We start from the raw sequence: 7,499 nt of genomic DNA on the forward strand, positions 1-7,499 counted from the left end.
TTATTTATAGGTCTTCAGTGGCAGCTGGAAGTCTCCTCACTGAAGCTGTGGAATAGATGTTTCCCCTCTGCCTCCTCCTCTTATTGTGCCCTCTAACACATACCACATTTAACACATTTATTCCAATTAACAACCTTTCTGTGTTGATAGTCTACAAAATGGTTCTCTGTCCAAGACAAATTGATATTAATCTTCAAGATTAAATTTTGTGGCTAGATATATTGAAAACAAAGATCAATTTCATCGACTCTGTTCTCTTTATCCACTAATTTAACAATCTGGTTTGTGTTCTATAATTTGTTGTGTGTGTGCATTTTAATCAACCAGAGGGGCTAATTCTTCATGGTTATATTATGCTCCAAACATTATTTGCTTCACATCTCTTCCATTTGCTGAGCAGAAATTAAAGTCAGAACGACCAGTGTGTTTAGATTGAAGAAGCAAAAATATGTTTTTTCAGGAAAACATATGTTAGTAAAGTGAATTCCCTGGAAGACTGCACTTTTACACTCTTTGTTAACTGTTGACCAAAAGGGGGAAAGGGATTTAACACTTCAGTAGCTTCTCTAACAGCAGTACAGAATTAACTGAATAAAGTATACTTCTGAACATCTGAAACTATTGATCCATCTACCACAGGGTGGGAGTTGATAACTGTGGCTGGATTATGGCTCACACCATGCCTGATAACTGACCTTGCTGGCTGGTAGAGAGAGTTGGGGTTCAACAACAGGCAATATAGAAGAGGGAATATGTTTGTTTTCTCCTGCTCTGGAGGGTAGGACTTGAACCAATGGCTTCAGGTTAGAAGAAAGGAGATTCTGACTAAACATTCAGAAAAACTTACTGACAGTAAGAGCTGTTCGTCAGTGGAACAGACTCCCACGAGAGGTGGTGGACTCTCCTTCCTTGGAGATTTTTAAGCAGAGGTTGGATGGCCATCTGTCATGGATGCTTTAGCTGATATTCCTGCATTGCATGGGGTTGGACTAGATGACCCTTGGGTCCCTTCCAACTTTAAGAGTCTATGATTCTATAGACTATTCACCTATAGCTCAAGTTATTGAGTTTTACAGTCACCTGCACTTTGCAGTTACTGAACTTCCTCCCCCAACCCCTGATACTGTTACCAAGTATGGGTTGTATCCAATGTTAGTCCTGCTCAGAGTAGAGCCATTGAAATTAAAGGACATGGCTAACTTAGGTTAATTAATTCCAGTATGTCAACTCTGAGTAAAACTTAGTTGGAAACCATGCTGTATCCTCAACAGGACTGTTCACTGGCTAATGTAGGGGTGAGCAGTGGGGCCCTCCAGATGCTTTTTGACAACTTCCACCAACCCCATCAGGGGCAGCATCTCCTAGGGGCCGAACCCCAGTTTTTGCGGGAGGGCACCAGAAGCCCCAATGTTCAAAAGTGGCGGAAGAGGCCAAGCTCAGAGCCAAGCACAGCGTGGCTTTAATGGCCAGCTCCTCTTCCTCCTCCTGCCACGGCCACCAGCCAGGGGCTGCTTCCCCGCTCCTTCCCTTCCACGGCAACAGGAGGAGGAGCCACAGTAATAGAATCCATGCTGCCACCGTGCTCAGCTCCGCCCCCAGCTTCTCCTGAGGAGGCCAAGCGCAGTGTGGTTTCAGTAACCAGCTCCTCCTCCTCCTGCCACAGACAGCCCCCCAGCCAGTGGTGGCAGAGGCAGCAGCAGAAGCCGTGGCCATTGAAGCCGCGCTGCCATCACATTCAGCTCCACCCCCGGCTCCTCCAATGTTGTGACATCACATGTACAATGTTCAGTCCCCTTCTCTTTCGGAAGCTAGCGCCTCTGAGCTCCATCTACCATGGCAAAACGTCAGGGATGATGGGCAATGTAGTTCAGCAATATCGGAGAGCCACAAGCTCTCTATCCCTGAACAAAGGATTCAGCCCAGTCTTAAAAGTGACTGTTACTGGCCTGGAAAAATTGCTCCAATGTGCTCCAATGTGGATCTTCATTCCCCACCTCCAAATTTGGAAAGGGCTGGAAATTATCCAGCTGCCATTAGTACTACTAGCTAAAGCATTTACTGCAGGCTCTTCAGATGGGTGCCATGTGATTTCATTTCAGAGAAACAAAGAATCTCTCAGAGCAGTTAGAATAGGGTGCTGATTTATATTTATTTGAGAAGCAAAATCTGAAGCCTCTTTTAAAAGGGGATAAAATTTCATTGTTGATGAGTGACAGATCCTGCCATAAGAGGTTTAGCACTTTTATTCATTCTCAAGGAACGTATTTGTCCTTGCTGCAATGCTTAACAATTCCAAAGAACCGTGATGTCTTAAAATATGCTTTTATTGAAACAGAAGGAACGTGTTAATAGAAGCCTTGACAGAATGTGAAATATTATCTGTGCAAATAACTTCTTTTCAGGGTCATTGTCTAGCTGCCATTTTCAAAGAGAAATAGTAACAGTGGCTGATCTGATACCTGCAGATGTTACAAATTACAATTAATCTCTCTCAAAAGAGAAAGAGAGAGGGGGGAAAATAGAAAGAAAGCTCTGCTAACAAGGTTTGACAATAAGGTCACAGAGTTGGAATTGTGTGGGTGCTATCCTGATTTCAGACAGTCTGTTCAACCCTGTGCAAAAAGCAGGTAAACTCCCTTCATTGGCTCTCAGAATGGAGGTATTAACTCCCTTCAGCCCTGCAGTCTAGTGGTGATAAGGAAAGTCAGTTGTTATAACCAGAATGGACTTAATTTGAACTAGGGATCAGCCCTGGAACTTATTGTTACCCAGAAACATATTGCATGGTAAGAAGGAAGAGAGTACACCTGTGCTTTCAAAAAATACACATTTTTCATACTGAATTGGGGAAACACAATTAGAAGGATTCTATTATAACAAATCTAAATGCTGGCAGTGATACTTACCTCAGTTTGCTTTCTACAATAGCTTGTATGTGCTGATGCTAAGCTAAAGAAAAATTATGCATGATAATGTAGTTCCAAACTCCATTCAGGGGCAGGCTACTGACAGCTGAGCTGACTTAAGCTTGGCAGAGGGAAAGCAAGCATTAAAATAGAATTTGACTTACACCACCCTGGCATAATTTCTGCTGGGTTGCCAGGCCACAAACTGAACAGAATTAAAATCTTGCCCAGTCCTGCCTCCATCACTCCCCCAGAACACACTTTTTCAAGGCTTACACCAGTGTACGTTCCTCCAGTATCAGAGCAGCCTGCATAGCCCCAGCTGAGCTGGGGTGAGGGTTTTACACAGGCTTATCTTTGGCTAAGGAGGGTTGGGAATGTATTCCAGTATAGCCCAGCTGATCCAGGAACCTGCCAGTTGAGTTGGAGGTCTGTCATAACCTAGCTTGCTCATCCCAACAGATCTAGGTTTAGCATTGTGCCCTTAGTCAGGAACAACCTAAATTGATTTCATTGGAACTTATTTATGAGCAGATATGTATAGCAGGAATGGGAAGCCTCTGGTCCACAGGCCAATCTTGGCCCAAAAGGAGGTCCCATTTGACCCACAATGCTGTTTTTCCTACCTGCCAATCCTCTGGTGTCACTCTGAAGGCCTGATAGAGAGCAGAGACTGAATCTCGTAGAGAGCAGGATTAAAGTCAGCTGATGAGCTGACTTTCATCAGCTGATGAGCAGGGACTTCAATGTAGCTGGATACTACTTCAAAGCGCAGTATAGAGCTGTTTGAAAGCTCTTTTGCAAACAGCCCTGCACTACTCTATAAAACTTTGGTTTTTAGAGGTTTCAAGAGCAATGCAGGGCTATTTGCAAAAGGGCTTTCAAACAGCTCAGCACTATGGTTTGACATTCCAACATGCCAACCCTCTGGTACCATACTGACACCAAGTGACTGACAGATGGGCAGCCCTACCCACCAGTCAAATTTGGCCCACCAGGGGTGAAGAAATAAGAATCTGTCCCGCTGGTTCTCCACCCCTGATGTATACGATTGCAGTGCCTGTTAATAATTTTATTTGCCTCAGGGCCTAGGTTTGCAGCTATCCACAAATCTCTTGTGCATGGAAACATGATATATAAATGAGTTTTTGTGTGCATATGTGGGCTTGGAAAAACTGCATACAGAAAATTAATACCAGCAAACAAGATATGCAAAAATAAATTGGAGCTACCAGTCATTTCTCTCTGAAATATTTAGTAAATCCTCATTTCACTACCATACAGTATGTTTCCATGAAGTGTTTGAGAGAAATATTAAAGCTGCCATTGGTAATGATTACATTTTTGTATTATCAGATCTCACAACAAACCTCCTCTGGCTTGTTCCGAAACAACTGTAGAATTTGTTTTTGTTAGTATATTTGTGGTTAGAGAGCCATCTTGTGGCGTAAGTAATCATACTGATGAAGAAAGTTGACATTAAGTATAAAACTACTGGGGGTTGAAGGGAAAGTACACATGCCACTGCCACCCAAAAATATAGAGAGAGATGGCAAGTTCCAGTGTTAGTCAACTCCCAGCTGGACTTACACATGCTGAAATAATTGCTGGAGTTGAATATGATGGCAATCCCCCAACATCATATAACTCAATATGGCCAAAATAAACCTACAAAATGAAAAGGTCTTGGGCATCCAGGTTCTCCCTTTCCCACCACATTCATAATCGTAGTCATACCCATATTTATAGTCACAGTTATATAAATATATCTGAGTTTCTTATCTTAATAAGGAAACATTTAATCTATTAATAATCATTCCTGATCCAGACTCATGGGAATCTCTTAAAGTTTTCCAATTATAAAAAAAAAAACTTCACTCAAATAATGTTACTGAAGGTATCTAAGAAATGTTATATGATTTCCAACTAATAAATCCTTTCTCTCTTTTCCCCACTTTCTTTTCTTTCCCCCTATTTTATATTTTATTTTCTTGTTAATAATTAAATAGCTATAATATTATATTGATCAGAAATGCTGCTCACTTTCCCCCTCAGAACCTTACCAGTAACTTGGTAGTACAAAGCAAGTCATATATTACATTTAACAAAGGATTTTATGCTCATTTATTATAAGATTATTAAATGCACAAACTTAAAATAGTACAGTATCTTTAAATGAGCATAACCTTTGTCAACTTGTTGCTGTCACTTTAAATACCAACAGTTTACATTAATCTAGTAATGATAAATTAGGACAGCTTTAAGGAAACTATTAAAATCCTTTAGCCAAATTGCCCCCTTATTCTCTCCACCCCAGTTAAGCCTCTCCAACAGAGGACTCTGCTGGAAACCTCTTTGTCCAACCCTATAGAAGTGCAGATTTGTCTTGCTGTACTACACCAAAGACCAAGCTTCTTCTCATTTCTTCCCTCAGCACTGCAGTTTCTCCCCTTGTCCTTTCAGCCTAACACAAGTGATTCAGCTCTACCCAGCAAGTATTTGGCCTCCAAACCACTCCACCTTACCTGTCAGTTCTTCTTCCTTCCTCTTTCCCCATTCTCTACCTCTGCTGTCATCTTTGGGCTGGCTCCCTGAACCTCAAGCACCAACTATTCCAACTGCCCTACAAATCCTCTGCAGAGCCTTATATACCGTATTTTTCGCTCTATAAGACGCACCAGACCACAAGACGCACCGTATTTTTCGCTCTATAAGACGCACCAGACCACAAGACGCACCTAGTTTTTGGAGGAGGAAAACAAGGGGGAAAAAATCTGAATCTCAGAAGCCAGAACAGCAAGAGGGATCGCTGCGCAGCGAAAGCAGCGATCCCTCTTGCTGTTCTGGCTTCTGGAATAGCTGCACAGCCTGCATTCGCTCCATAAGACGCACACACATTTCCCCTTACTTTTTAGGAGGGAAAAAGTGAGTCTTATAGAGCAAAAAATACGGTACTTTTCTTTCGGCCCCTCTAGTTCAGCCCCAGCCAATCACACTGTCTAACTGAAAATTCTAAACTTGCACCCACCAATCAAAATACGCCTACCTTTCGCATCTATACTGAGAATTCTAACGCTAACCCCTCCTCATAACTGTCAGTTAAGGCCCCAAGCGATATTTGAACTAAGTTTCCAACAGAAAACTTCCCATGCCGAATATAGTGGAATGTACAATACAATACAAATGTCAAAATACATTACACAATACCTATTACAACTTATTTTTTAACATACCTCTTTAAGATAGCCAGTACATTAGTTGAAAATATCGTACTTTTACCACAGTTAATTAAGGCTTTTCTTCATCCATTTCTCTGGCATGGTTGGGTGTTGGTGGAAGCTAATGCTGGTAAGACTGATAGAGAAAAGCATCTGTGCATTAGTCTCTCAAACTTCCTATCCCAGCTTTTTGTCCGGGGCTTTATGAGCCTAGCAAACCTCTCCCATTGCTTTCCCCATCTCAGCCACAGTGCCTCAAATATTGAGTGATGTGGGGAGAAACATAGATTTTCACTCTTCTTCCCCTTTGGCTGCGCATGGTGGGGATTGGGAAGGTTGCCAGGGTTACTGGGTGTGAGGTGACAGGAAAAGAGAAGTTTTGAGCAAGGGGTCTGGGAAAAAGAAGCAGGAAGAGGGCTGGGAGTCCATCTTAGGCGGGCGGGCTGCACAACTGTGAGGTACAAGCCCCTCTTGAAATGACCATGCTGTAAGATGTGGACTCCATGCAGACTGAAGGTGTAAATAGGTGACTAAACCATATTTCTTAAAGCTACAACAGTCTCTGCCGTGTCTCAATTCTCCAAAGGAACACAGACGCTGGGTGAGTGCCTGGAACCCTATGGACTCTTGCCACCACTCAGCTGAGAGGGGGGAGGCACCCAACTTTTGTAACAATATTCTTAATACTTCAGAATTATGCATAGCTCTGTAATATTTCCAGTCAACACAAAGCCCTGTGAACATTGCTCCCACTGTGTGGGAACTGCTTGTCTGTGAGTGGCTCTGTGTAGCTGGTTAACATATAAGTGACCCAACTTGGTGGCTGTGAGCATAGGAAAGACCCATACAATTAGTCTTCCCACCCAAAAGACTGGATCGTTTTAACATTGCTGTAGAATTGCTACTGCTGCTTATTGCTACTAAGGACTATAATAATCCCAAAATTTAATTTTGTGGGATATTCACATTTTGCATTAATGGTTACCCAGTTTAGATCATCCTGAAAGGAAAAAAATAACTACTGGTGTCTGTAACATTCGAGCACTGTAATGATATCAAATCAGTCTGCATCTACCAAATGAATCCATCCGCAAAGTACAATATGTGCCTGTGCCCTATATTAAAGAGGAGAGAACCTGCAATTTGTTTTACTTGATGTAGATTAAGTGTTGCTAATAAATGTACTAAAAATTGCTAAAACAGCTTTCAGTTGAACAAGGACTAGGCATCCTTGAAGTAATGTAGTACGAGCAGTGAATTTCTGCATGAGAGGCGTACAATTATGGCACACAAGGCCAATGTTCATGAATTAATGAAGCTTGGGCAACTTGGTGGAAAACTGAAATTTGAATAGAAGTATAAAATAGAAGCGACC

The 7,499-nt window shown here is 42.1% G+C and overlaps 1 long non-coding RNA gene across 1 annotated transcript in view; it reads right to left on the reverse strand.

Moving 5' to 3' along the window:
• The window catches only part of LOC310681992, a 38,883-nt gene extending 33,330 nt beyond the window's left edge, over positions 1-5,553 (reverse strand). The window contains exon 1 of the long non-coding RNA XR_014513701.1: positions 5,432-5,553. This is a non-coding gene — a long non-coding RNA (uncharacterized lncRNA). The remainder of the gene's footprint in view (positions 1-5,431) is intronic.
• Between the last annotated feature and the right edge of the window lie 1,946 nt (positions 5,554-7,499).

Source organism: Podarcis tiliguerta (assembly GCF_965153285.1).
Source record: "Podarcis tiliguerta genome assembly, chromosome: 7".
Taxonomy (NCBI): Eukaryota; Metazoa; Chordata; class Lepidosauria; order Squamata; family Lacertidae; genus Podarcis; species Podarcis tiliguerta.